A 14,509-nucleotide genomic window follows, 5' to 3' on the forward strand; every position below is an offset into this window, starting at 1 on the left:
AGAAAGGCCGCATCTGCCCAAATCTTCTCTCCAACTGTTGTGAGCAATGCAACCAAGTGTTGGTTAAACCTCAAGAGGTTATAAAGCATTTGAAAAGCTATCTTTGGCAAGACTAAATCTGTAGGAGTAGAGTCTCATTGAAAAACTTCTCATTATAAAGAAATCTCCATTTCCCTGGTACTGGAAGCTGTACACCCTTGAGGTGCAAGAACTTTTAGAAACATCTTCAGTGAAGTGTTTTAGATATCTGGGAGTGGATTTGGCAGCGGATGGAGCCATGGAAGCAGAAGTGAGTCATAGGGTGGGGGAGGGGGCAGAAGTTCTGGGAGCATTGAAGAATGTGTGGAAGGTGAGAACATTATCTCAGAAAGCAAAAATGGGTATATTTGAAGGAATAGTGGTTTCAACAATGTTATATGGTTGCGAGGCATGGGATATAGATAGGGTTGTGCAAAAGAGGGTGGATGTGGGAACCAATCACTCTCCTCTTTTCCTACTCGTACACATGCCTTACATCCTTGGTAAAAAACTTTTCACTGCTTCTAGCTACTTACCTCCCACACATATACTCTTACAACCTTCCACAAAGCATCTCTATCAAGCTTATCATATTCATTCTCCAGATCCATAAATGCTACATACAAATCCATCTGTTTTTCTCATACCAACACCTGATTCACACATCATCTACCTCTTCTGAAACCACACTGTTTTCCCCATCTGATGCTCTGTACATGCCTTCACCCTCTCAATCAATACCCTCCCATATAATTTCCCAGGAATACTTAACAAACTTATGCCTCTGCAGTTTGAACATTCACCTTTATCCCCTTTGCCTTTGTACAATAGCACTATACATGCATTCTGCCAATCCTCAGGCACTTCACCATGGCCCATGCATACATTGAATATCCCTACCAACCAATCAACAGCACAGTCACCTCCTTTTTTGATAAATTCCACTGCAATACCATCCAAACCCACTGCCTTTCCAGATTTCATCATCTGCAAAGCTTTCACTACCTCCACCCTCTTTACCAAGCCATTCTCCCTGACCCTCTCACTTTGCACACCAAAAACATCCAAAACACCCTATATCTGCTACTCTGATCATCAAACACATTCAACAATCCTTCAAAATACTTACTCCATCTCCTTCTCACTTCATCACAACCTGTTACTACTTACCCATTTCACCCCCTTCACCGGTTTCGATTTGTTCTATTGTGTTACGCACATTATTTACCTCCTTCCAAAACTTCTTTTTATTCAAAAATTCAATGATATTCTCTCACTCCAACTCTCATTTGCCCTCTTTTTTTCAACTCTTGCACTTTCCTCTTGGCCTCCTGCTGCTTTTTTTCATACATCTCTCAGTCATTTGCACTACCCTACAAGTATCTTCCAAATGCATCTCTTTGCTCTTTTGCTAATAACCTTACTTCTTCATCCCACCACTCACAACCCTTTCTTATCTGCCCATCTCCCACCTTCGTCATGCCACATGCATCTTTTGCACAAGCCATCACTGCTTCCCTAAATATATTCCATTCCTCCCCGACTCCCTTCAAGTCACTTGCTCTCACCTTTTGCCATTCTACAGTCAATCTCTTCTGGTACTTCCTCACACAAGTCTCCTTTTCAAGCTCACTTACTCTCACGACTATCTTCTCCCCAACATTCTCTCTGGGATAGAGGAGAAAGAATATCTCCTACATATTCCCTGCATGTCATAGAAGGCGACTAAAAGGGGTGGGAGTGGGTGGCTGGAAATCCTCTCCTCCAGTTTTTACTTTTTAGAAAGAAGGAACAGAGAAGGGGGCTAAGTGAGGATGTCCCCTCAAAGGCTCCGTTCTCTGTTCTTGATGCTTCCTCGCTAAAGCGGGAAACAGCGATTAAGTATAATAAATGAATAGATAGATAAATGAATAAAAAATAATTATGATTATTGTACTTAACCGCTGTTTCCCGCATCAGCGAGGTAGCACATGGAAACAGACCAAAAATGGACCAACCACTTATATGCATATATTTTTTTTTTTTTTTTTTTTTTTTTTTATACTTTGTCGCTGTCTCCCGCGTTTGCGAGGTAGCGCAAGGAAACAGACGAAAGAAATGGCCCAACCCCCCCCCCCATACACATGTACATACACACGTCCACACACGCAAATATACATACCTACACAGCTTTCCATGGTTTACCCCAGACGCTTCACATGCCTTGCTTCAATCCACTGACAGCACGTCAACCCCTGTATACCACATGACTCCAATTCACTCTATTTTTTGCCCTCCTTTCACCCTCCTGCATGTTCAGGCCCCGATCACACAAAATCTTTTTCACTCCATCTTTCCACCTCCAATTTGGTCTCCCTCTTCTCCTCGTTCCCTCCACCTCCGACACATATATCCTCTTGGTCAATCTCTCCTCACTCATTCTCTCCATGTGCCCAAACCATTTCAAAACACCCTCTTCTGCTCTCTCAACCACGCTCTTTTTATTTCCACACATCTCTCTTACCCTTACGTTACTTACTCGATCAAACCACCTCACACCACACATTGTCCTCAAACATCTCATTTCCAGCACATCCATCCTCCTGCGCACATCTCTATCCATAGCCCACGCCTCGCAACCATACAACATTGTTGGAACCACTATTCCCTCAAACATACCCATTTTTGCTTTCCGAGATAATGTTCTCGACTTCCACACATTTTTCAAGGCTCCCAAAATTTTCGCCCCCTCCCCCACCCTATGATCCACTTCCGCTTCCATGGTTCCATCCGCTGACAGATCCACTCCCAGATATCTATATTCATAAACACCCATACATGCACATATACATACCAGTGTATACATACATATACATACACGGACACATACATATATACACATGTATATATTCATACTGCCTTCATCCATTCCCGTCGCTACCCTGCCACACATGAAATAGACCCCCATTACTGTTCCTTAATTCAGAGAAAAAGGTGCTAAGGATGTATGTAGCAGTTGTAGGGGAACAAGTCTGATAGAGTGATGGAAGTGACTGAGTACATACCAAGTGAGGAACAAGGGGGTTTTACGAAAGGTAGGTATGTTTGGATCATATTTTTGCTGTGAGAATGATTGTGGAAAAGTATCTGATAAAGGGTAAGAAGATGTATGCAGCTTTCATGGATCTGGAGAAAGCATATGATAGTCAACTAGAATGTTCCTTTGGGATGTGACAAGGATATGTAGGGTAGTGGGGTAATTGTTGGATGAAGCAAATGCCTTCTGTAGAGTAACAAATGAATATGTAAGAATGGATGGAGAGTTGAGTGAAATATTTTATATAAATGTGGGTGCAAGGCAGGGTTGTACGATGTCACCATAGCTTTTTAGCATGGAGTGATAAGAGAGATGAAAAGCAAAACTAAGGAAAGGGGTGAAGAGATATAGTGTGGTGGTAAGTTATGGTGGCTAGTGATGAACATGTTTGCAGATCATTCTGTGTTTGCTGAGAGTGAAGAGAAGTTACAGAAGGTTGTAATTGTGTTTTGTGATGTATGTAAGCATAAACAACTGAATGCAAGTTTAAAAATAAAGAAATGATGTTTGAAAGGAAACAGAGTGTAAGTATAGAGTTTGCAAAGCCCTATGTAGTGAAAAAAGAAAGTCTGATAAACTTTTATAGATCTGGGGAGGACAAAGACTGGAAGAGGTAACAGAATTTAGGTATGTGGGAATGATTTTGAGTAAGTTTGGAGATCAGGGAGAGAACAGTACATAGTAGGAAAATCATAAGGTCCCTTTATAGAATAATGAAGGATAGAGTTGTATGGAAATGAAGAGAGGATTAAGGGACAACATTGTCCTCCCAATCCTGAGCAACGCAGCTGAAACAAGGCCATGGGATGAATCACAGAGGTCAAGTTATTTGAGAGGAGCATATGGTATGACTAGATGGGCATGGACATAGGATGAATCACAGAGGTCAAGGAGAGGAGCATGTGGTATGACTAGATGGAATAAAGAAAGAAATGAGGGGGGTGTGTATGAGAGATTTGGTTTGGCAGGGAATGCAAAGGGAATTAATTGTAGAGTGGTTGAGTGCATGAAACATAACATTTTGGGGTGGTTTGGGCCAGTGGAAAGAATGCAGTAGAGGGAGTTTAAAAGTAGAATGTATGGTAGTATAATTAAAGGGGTTGGTGACATGGGGAGATAGAATGGAAGAGTACTGGAGGGAGAGAAATGTGGAAGAATGCATGGAACAGTGTATGCGAGGGAGGCTTGCAAGAACAGGATATGTGAAGAAGTTTCCCATTTCCACCCCCATGATGGGGGTTTGTAGAGGGAACTGTCATCAGAGATATAAAGAGAAAGAGATCAAAAATTAATAAGACCTTCTGAACCTGTAGTGGTGTTCATTGAAATTTTGAAAATCTTGTCAGATATAGCTGGTTCATTTGCTCAGAAAATGATTAAAATGAGTATTAGGTGGTCATTTATTGTATTCATTAAAAAATGATTAAGGCCATAAACGACAATTGGTTTTCTTTGAAAATTAAAAAATCTTGAGAAACAACTTATTCAGTTTTCAGAAAATTGATAAAGAGGATCAGAAGATGGTCCTTTATCATCATGACCATGTCTGTGTATGGAGTTAAAGAGGCTTTGAGATATCAGGAACAGATTGTTACACTAATGGAGTAGCTGCTGCAAAAATAGCATCATACAACAAGCAGGATAAGTGATGGGATGTGGAGAGATGGTCAAGAGAAATGCTTTTTTTTTACATATATATATATATATATATATATATATATTTTTTTTTTGCCGCTGTCTCCCACGTTTGCGAGGTAGCGCAAGGAAACAGACGAAAGAAATGGCCCAACCCACCCCCATACACATGCCTTGATTCAATCCACTGACAGCACGTCAACCCCGGTATACCACATCGCTCCAATTCACTCTATTCTTTGCCCTCCTTTGCCCTCCTGCATGTTCAGGCCCCGATCACACAAAATCTTTTTCACTCCATCTTTCCACCTCCAGTTTGGTCTCCCTCTTCTCCTCGTTCCCTCCACCTCCGACACATATATCCTCTTGGTCAATCTTTCCTCACTCATTCTCTCCATGTGACCAAACCATTTCAAAACACCCTCTTCTGCTCTCTCAACCACGCTCTTTTCATTTCCACACATCTCTCTTACCCTTACGTTACTTACTCGATCAAACCACCTCACACCACACATTGTCCTCAAACATCTCATTTCCAGCACATCCATCCTCCTGCGCACAACTCTATCCATAGTCCACGCCTCGCAACCATACAACATTGTTGGAACCACTATTCCTTCAAACATATCCATTTTTGCTTTCCGAGATAATGTTCTCGACTTCCACACATTCTTCAAGGCTCCCAGAATTTTCGCCCCCTCCCCCACCCTATGATCCACTTCCGCTTCCATGGTTCCATCCGCTGCCAGATCCACTCCCAGATATCTAAAACACTTCACTTCCTCCAGTTTTTCTCCATTCAAACTCACCTCCCAATTGAATTGACCCTCAACCCTACTGTACCTAATAACCTTGCTCTTATTCACATTTACTCTTAACTTTCTTCTTTCACACACTTTACCAAACTCAGTCACCAGCTTCTGCAGTTTCTCACATGAATCAGCCACCAGCGCTGTATCATCAGCGAACAACAACTGACTCACTTCCCAAGCTCTCTCATCCCCAACAGACTTCATACTTGCCCCTCTTTCCAAAACTCTTGCATTCACCTCCCTAACAACCCCATCCATAAACAAATTAAACAACCATGGAGACATCACACACCCCTGCCACAAACCTACATTCACTGAGAACCAATCACTTTCCTCTCTTCCTACACGTACACATGCCTTACATCCTCGATAAAAACTTTTCACTGCTTCTAACAACTTGCCTCCCACACCATATATTCTTAATACCTTCCACAGAGCATCTCTATCAACTCTATCATATGCCTTCTCCAGATCCATAATGCTACATACAAATCCATTTGCTTTTCTAAGTATTTCTCACATACATTCTTCAAAGCAAACACCTGATCCACACATCCTCTACCACTTCTGAAACCACACTGCTCTTCCCCAATCTGATGCTCTGTACATGCCTTCACCCTCTCAATCAATACCCTCCCATATAATTTGCCAGGAATACTCAACAAACTTATACCTCTGTAATTTGAGCACTCATTCTTATCCCCTTTGCCTTTGTACAATGGCACTATGCACGCATTCCACCAATCCTCAGGCACCTCACCATGAGTCATACACATATATATATATATATATATGGGTATGTTTGAGGGAATAGTGGTTCCAACAATGTTGTATGGTTGCGAGGCGTGGGCTATGGATAGAGATGTGCGCAGGAGGATGGATGTGCTGGAAATGAGATGTTTGAGGACAATGTGTGGTGTGAGGTGGTTTGATCGAGTAAGTAACGTAAGGGTAAGAGAGATGTGTGGAAATAAAAAGAGCGTGGTTGAGAGAGCAGAAGAGGGTGTTTTGAAATGGTTTGGGCACATGGAGAGAATGAGTGAGGAGAGATTGACCAAGAGGATATATGTGTCGGAGGTGGAGGGAACGAGGAGAAGAGGGAGACCAAATTGGAGGTGGAAAGATGGAGTGAAAAAGATTTTGTGTGATCGGGGCCTGAACATGCAGGAGGGTGAAAGGAGGGCAAGAAATAGAGTGAAGTGGAGTCATGTGGTATACAGGGGTTGACGTGCTGTCAGTGGATTGAAGCAAGGCATGTGAAGCGTCTGGGGTAAACCATGGAAAGCTGTGTAGGTATGTATATTTGCGTGTGTGGACGTGTGTATGTACATGTGTATGGGGGGGGGGGGTTGGGCCATTTCTTTCGTCTGTTTCCTTGCGCTACCTCGCAAACGCGGGAGACAGCGACAAAGTATAAAAAAAAAAAAAAAAAAAAAAAAAAAATATATATATATATATATATATATATATATATATATATATATATATATATATATACATATTCTTAATACCTTCCACAGAGCATCTCTATCAACTCTATCATATGCCTTCTCCAGATCCATAAATGCTACATACAAATCCATTTGCTTTTCTAAGTATTTCTCACATACATTCTTCAAAGCAAACACCTGATCCACACATCCTCTACCACTTCTGAAACCACACTGCTCTTCCCCAATCTGATGCTCTGTACATGCCTTCACCCTCTCAATCAATACCCTCCCATATAATTTCCCAGGAATACTCAACAAACTTATACCTTTATAATTTGAGCACTCACCTTATCCCCCCTTTGCCTTTGTACAAGGGACTATGCACGCATTCCGCCAATCCTCAGGCACCTCACCATGGCCCATCATACATTAATAACCCCACCAACCATCAAAAAACAGTCACCCCTTTTTTATAAATTCCACTGCAAAACCATCCAAACCCCTGCCTTTCCGGTTTCTCTTCGCAAAACTTTATACCTCCCTTTTACCAACATTTTCCCCAAAACCCCCTCTCACTTTGCACACCAAAAAACACCCAAAACACCCTATATCTGCTACTCTGATCATCAAACCCCATTAAAACAACCCTTCAAAAATACTTACTCCATCCCCTTTTCCCCACTTATCAAACCTGTTATACTTCCCCAATTTCACCCCCTTTCCCGGTTTTCGATTTGTTTTTTATTGTGTTACGCCTTTTATTTCCCTTTCCTTCCCAAAATTCTTTTTATTAAAAAATTCAATGATATTCTCTCACTCCCAACTTTTATTTCCCCCTTTTTTTTTCAACTTTTGCACTTTCCCTTTTGGGCCTCTGCTGTTTTTTTTTAAAAACATCTTTCAGTCTTTGGGCATTTCCCTTAAAAAGAAATTTCCAATTTTTGCATCTCTTTGCTTTTTTTTGCAAATTTCCCCTTACTTCTTCACCCCACCATTTCAAAAACCCTTTCTTATCTCCCCATCTCCCACCTTCGTCATGCCAACATGATTTTTTGGACAAGCCATCACTCCCCTTCCCCTTAAATTTTTTCCCCTTTCCCTCCCCGACCTCCCTTCAAGTCACTTGTTTCTCACCTTTTGCCATTTTCCCGTCAATCTCTTTTGGTATTCCTCACACAATTTCCCCTTTTAAAGCTCACTTACTCTCACGACTTCTTCCCCCCAACATTTCTTTTGGGAAAAGGGAAAAAAGAATATCTCCTACATACCCCTGCATGTCTTGAAGGCGACAAAAAGGGGTGGGGTGGGTGGGGGAAACCCTCTCCTCCAGTTTTTATTTTTTTAGAAAAAAGGGAAACAGGAAGGGGGTAAGGAGGTTGTCCCCTAAAAAGGGCCCCGTTCTCTGTTCTTGTTTGCTTCCTCGCTAAAGCGGGGAAAACCAGCGTTTAAAGTATAATAAATGAATTGATAGATAAATGAATAAAAAATAATTATGATTATTGTACTTAACCGCTTTTTCCCCGCTCGGGAAAAGGTAGCACATGGAAACAGCCCAAAAAATGGACCAACCACTTTATGCATATATATTTTTCATAAACCCCCATCCCTTTCCCACATTCTACCAGGGGAATACATACATTTACTTCACGGCCATCCCTTTATTTCCAATGTATATTTTCATTTTTGCCTTCACCCCTTCCCCGTCGCTCCCCTCCCCACACATGAAATAGACCCCCATTACTGTTCCTTAATTCAGAGAAAAAGGTGCTAAGGATGTATGTAGCAGTTGTGGGGGAAAAAGTCTGATAGAGTGATGGGAAGTGACTGAGTACATACCAAGTGGGGAAAACAAGGGGGTTTTACGAAAGGTGGGGTTGTTTGGATCATATTTTTGCTGTGAGAATGATTGTGGAAAAGTATTGATAAAGGGTAAGAAGATGTTTTTCCCAGTTTTTCCCTTGGTTCTGGGGGAAACCCCTATGTTTGTCAACTAAAATTTTCCCTTTTGGGATGTGAAAAGGGTTATGTGGGGTTTAGTGGGGTAATTGTTGGATGAAGAAAATTTCCTTCTGTGGGAGTAAAAAAATAAATTTGTAAGAATGGATGGAGATTTGAGTGAAAATTATTTTATAAAAATTTGGGGGGTGAAAGGCGGGTTGTACGATGTCACCATAGTTTTTTAGCATTTTGGAAATGATAAGGGGAGATGGAAAAACAAAACTAAAGGAAAAGGGGTGAAAAGATTAAAAGTGTGGTGGTAAGTTATGGTGGCTAGTGATGAAATGTTTGCCCGATCTTTTTGTGGTTTGGGTAAAAGTTGAAAGGAAGTTAAGGGTTGGGAATTTGTTTTGTGAGTATGTAAACATAAACAACTGAATTTCAAGTTTAAAAATAAAAAATGATGTTTTAAAGGAAACAGGTGTAAGAAAAGAGTTTGCAAAGCCCTATGGGAGTGAAAAAAGAAAGTCTGAAAAAACTTTTATTGAAACTGGGGAGGGGCAAAGACTGGAAGAGGGGAAAAAGAAATTTTGGTTTTGTGGGGGAAAGATTTTGAGTAAGTTTGGGAAAATCAGGGGGAGAACGTACTAGTAGGAAAAACATAAGGTCCCTTTATAGGGGTAAGAAGGATAGAGTTTTTATGGAAATGAAGAGAGGATTAAGGGGACAAAAAATTTTCCTCCCCCAAATTCCCGAGGAACGCAGCTGAAACCCCAAAGGGCCCTGGGATGAATCACCCGAGGTCAAGTTATTTGAGAGGAGCAAAATTTTGGGGTTTACTAGAAAGGGCATGGACATAGGAAAAGAATACAGAGGGTCAAGGGGGAGGGCATGTGGTTTTGGGCTAGATGAATAAAAAAAAGAAAGGGGGGGGGGTGGTATGAGGATTTGGTTTGGGGAGGGGGAAAGCAAAGGGAATTAATTGTAGGGGTGGTTGAGGCATGAAACATTTAAAATTTTGGGGTGGTTTGGGGCCCGTGGAAAGAATGCAGTAGGGGAGTTTAAAAGTAGAATGTTTTGGGTAGTATAATTTTTAAAAGGGGTTGGTGGGCATGGGGGAGATAGAATGGAAAAAAAGTATGGGGGGGAGAGAAAAGTGGGAAAAATGCATGGGAAAAGTTTTATTTTGGGGAGGGTTGCAAGAACAGGATATGTGAAGAACTTTCCCATTTCCCCCCCGTGGGGGTTTGGAGAGGGAACTGTATCAGAGATTTTAAGGGGGGAAAGAGATCAAAAATTTAAAAAGACCCCTTTTTGAACCCGTAGTGGGTTTTTCATTGAAATTTTTTAAAATCTTGTAGATTAGCTGGTTTCCCCCTTTTGCCCCCAGAAAAAAATTTTTTAAAAAAGTTTTAGGTGGTCATTTATTTTTATTAAATTTAAAAAATTTATTAAAGGGCCAAAAAACGGGCAAGGGTTTTCTTTTAAAAAAATTAAAAACTTGAGAAAAACTTTTTTAGTTTTCCGAAAAATTGAATTTAAAAAGGTTTAAAAGATGGTCCTTTATCCCTCATGACCCTGTCTGTGTATGGGTTAAAGAGGCTTTGAGATATCAGGAACAGATTGTTACACTAATGGAGTAGCTGCTGCAAAAATAGCATCATACAACAAGCAGGATAAGTGATGGGATGTGGAGAGATGGTCAAGAGAAATGCTTTTTTTTTACATATTTATATATATATATATATATATATTTTTTTTTTTTGCCGCTGTCTCCCGCATTTACGAGGTAGCGCAAGGAAACAGACGAAAGAAATGGCCCAACCCACCCCCATACACATGCTTGATTCAATCCACTGACAGCACGTCAACCCCGGTATACCACATCGCTCCAATTCACTCTATTCTTTGCCCTCCTTTGCCCTCCTGCATGTTCAGGCCCCGATCACACAAAATCTTTTTCACTCCATCTTTCCACCTCCAATTTGGTCTCCCACTTCTCCTCGTTCCTCCACCTCCGACACATATATCCTCTTGGTCAATCTTTCCTCACTCATTCTCTCCATGTGACCAAACCATTTCAAAACACCCTCTTCTGCTCTCTCAACCACGCTCTTTTCATTTCCACACATCTCTCTTACCCTTACGTTACTTACTCAATCAAACCACCTCACACCACACATTGTCCTCAAACATCTCATTTCCAGCACATCCATCCTCCTGCGCACAACTCTATCAATAGTCCACGCCTCGCAACCATACAACATTGTTGGAACCACTATTCCTTCAAACATATCCATTTTTGCTTTCCGAGATAATGTTCTCGACTTCCACACATTCTTCAAGGCTCCCAGAAATTTTTCGCCCCCTCCCCCACCCTATGATCCACTTCCGCTTCCATGGTTCCATCCGCTGCCAGATCCACTCCCAGATATCTAAAACACTTTACTTCCTCCAGTTTTTCTCCATTCAAACTCACCTCCCAATTGAATTGACCCTCAACCCCACTGTACCTAATAACCTTGCTCTTATTCACATTTACTCTTAACTTTCTTCTTTCACACACTTTACCAAACTCAGTCACCAGCTTCTGCAGTTTCTCACCTGAATCAGCCACCAGCGCTGTATCATCAGCGAACAACAACTGACTCACTTCCCAAGCCATCTCATCCCCAACAGACTTCATACTTACCCTCTTTCCAAAACTCTTGCATTCACCTCCCTAACAACCCCATCCATAAACAAATTAAACAACCATGGAGACATCACACACCCCAACCGCAAACCTACATTCACTGAGAACCAATCACTTTCCTCTCTTCCTACACGTACACATGCCTTACATCCTCGATAAAAACTTTTCACTGCTTCTAACAACTTGCTCCCACACCATATATTCTTAATACCTTCCACAGAGCATCTCTATCAACTCTATCATATGCCTTCTCCAGATCCATAAATGCTACATACAAATCCATTTGCTTTTCTAAGTATTTCTCACATACATTCTTCAAGCAAAACCTGATCCACACATCCTCTACCACTTCTGAAACCACACTGCTCTTCCCCCATCTGATGCTCTGTACATGCCTTCACCCTCTCAATCAATATCCTCTCATATAATTTACCAGGAATACTCAACAAACTTATACCTCTGTAATTTGAGCACTCACTCTTATCCCCTTTGCCTTTGTACAATGGCACTATGCACGCATTCCGCCAATCCTCAGGCACCTCACCATGAGTCATACACATATATATATATATATATATATATATATATATATATTATATTATATATATATATATATATATATTATATATATATTCTTAATACCTTCCACAGAGCATCTCTATCAACTCTATCATATGCCTTCTCCAGATCCATAAATGCTACATACAAATCCATTTGCTTTTCTAAGTATTTCTCACATACATTCTTCAAAGCAAAACACCTGATCCACACATCCTCTACCACTTCTGAAACAAACACACTGCTCTTCCCCATCTGATGCTCTGTACATGCCTTCACCCTCTCAATCAATACCCTCCCATATAATTTCCCAGGAATACTCAACAAACTTATACCTTTATAATTTGAGCACTCATTCTTATCCCCTTTGCCTTTGTACAATGGCACTATGCACGCATTCCGCCAATCCTCAGGCACCTCACCATGAGTATACACATATATATATATATATTATATATATATATTATATATATATATATAATATATATATATATATTTTTTTTGCCGCTGTCTCCCGCATTTACGAGGTAGCGCAAGGAAACAGACGAAAGAAATGGCCCAACCCACCCCCATACACATGTATATACATACACATCCACACATGCACATATACATACCTATACATTACAACATATACATATATATACATATATATACATATATATACATATATATACATATATATACATATATATACATATATATACATATATATACATATATATACATATATATACATATATATACATATATATACATATATATACATATATATACATATATATACATATATATACATATATATACATATATATACATATATATACATATATATACATACACAGACATATACACATTTACACATGTACACAATTCACACTTGCTGCCTTTATTCATTCTGTCGCCACCCTGCCACACATGAAATAGACCCCCATTACTGTTCCTTAATTCAGAGAAAAAGGTGCTAAGGATGTATGTAGCAGTTGTAGGGGAACAAGTCTGATAGAGTGATGGAAGTGACTGAGTACATACCAAGTGAGGAACAAGGGGGTTTTACGAAAGGTAGGTATGTTTGGATCATATTTTTGCTGTGAGAATGATTGTGGAAAAGTATCTGATAAAGGGTAAGAAGATGTATGCAGCTTTATGGATTGGAGAAAGCATATGATAGTCAACTAGAATGTTCCTTTGGGATGTGACAAGGATATGTAGGGTAGTGGGGTAATTGTTGGATGAAGCAAATGCCTTCTGTAGAGTAACAAATGAATATGTAGAAGGGATGGAGAGTGAGTGAAATATTTTATATAAATGTGGGTGCAAGGCAGGGTTGTACGATGTCACCATAGCTTTTTAGCATGGAGTGATAAGAGAGATGGAAAAGCAAAACTAAGGAAGGGCGTGAGAGATATAGTGTGGTGGTAAGTTATGGTGGCTAGTGATGAACATGTTTGCAGATCATTCTGTGTTTGCTGAGAGTGAAGAGAAGTTACAGTAGGTTGTCAATTGTGTTTTGTGATGTATGTAGCATAAACAACTGAATGCAAGTTTAAAAATAAAGAAATGATGTTTGAAAGGAAACAGAGTGTAAGTATAGAGTTTGCAAAGCCCTATGTAGTGAAAAAAGAATGTCTGATAAACTTTTATAGATCTGGGGAGGACAAAGACTGGAAGATGTAAACAGAATTTAGGTATGTGGGAATGATTTTGAGTAAGTTTGGAGATCAGGGAGAGAACAGTACATAGTAGGAAATCATAAGGTCCCTTTATAGAATAATGAAGGATAGAGTTGTATGGAAATGAAGAGAGGATTAAGGGACAACATTGTCCTCCCAATTCCTGAGCAACGCAGCTGAAACAAGGCCATGGGATGAATCACAGAGGTCAAGTTATTTGAGAGGAGCAATATGGTATGACTAGATGGAATAAAGAAAGAAATGAGGGGGGGTGGTATGAGAGATTTGGTTTGGCAGGGAATGCAAAGGGAATTAATTGTAGAGTGGTTGAGGCATGAAACATAACATTTTGGGGTGGTTTGGGCCAGTGGAAAGAATGCAGTAGAGGGAGTTTAAAAGTAGAATGTATGGTAGTATAATTAAAGGGGTTGGTGACATGGGGAGATAGAATGGAAGAGTACTGGAGGGAGAGAAATGTGGAAGAATGCATGGAACAGTGTATGCGAGGAGGCTTGCAAGAACAGGATATGTGAAGAACTTTCCCATTTCCACCCCATGAGAGGGGGTTTGTAGAGGGAACTGTCTTCAGAGATATAAAGAGAAAGAGATCAAAAATTAATAAGACCTTCTGAACCTGTAGTGGTGTTCATTGAAATTTTGAAAATCTTGTC

General features: G+C 40.4%; 1 protein-coding gene across 1 annotated transcript in view; it reads left to right on the forward strand.

Annotated features, from left to right (window-relative positions):
* LOC139755523 (hemocytin-like) overlaps window positions 1–14,509 on the forward strand; it is a 55,849-nt gene that overhangs the window by 29,572 nt on the left and 11,768 nt on the right. The gene's annotated exons all lie outside the window — the stretch shown is intronic.

Source organism: Panulirus ornatus, chromosome 19, assembly GCF_036320965.1.
Source record: "Panulirus ornatus isolate Po-2019 chromosome 19, ASM3632096v1, whole genome shotgun sequence".
Taxonomy (NCBI): Eukaryota; Metazoa; Arthropoda; class Malacostraca; order Decapoda; family Palinuridae; genus Panulirus; species Panulirus ornatus.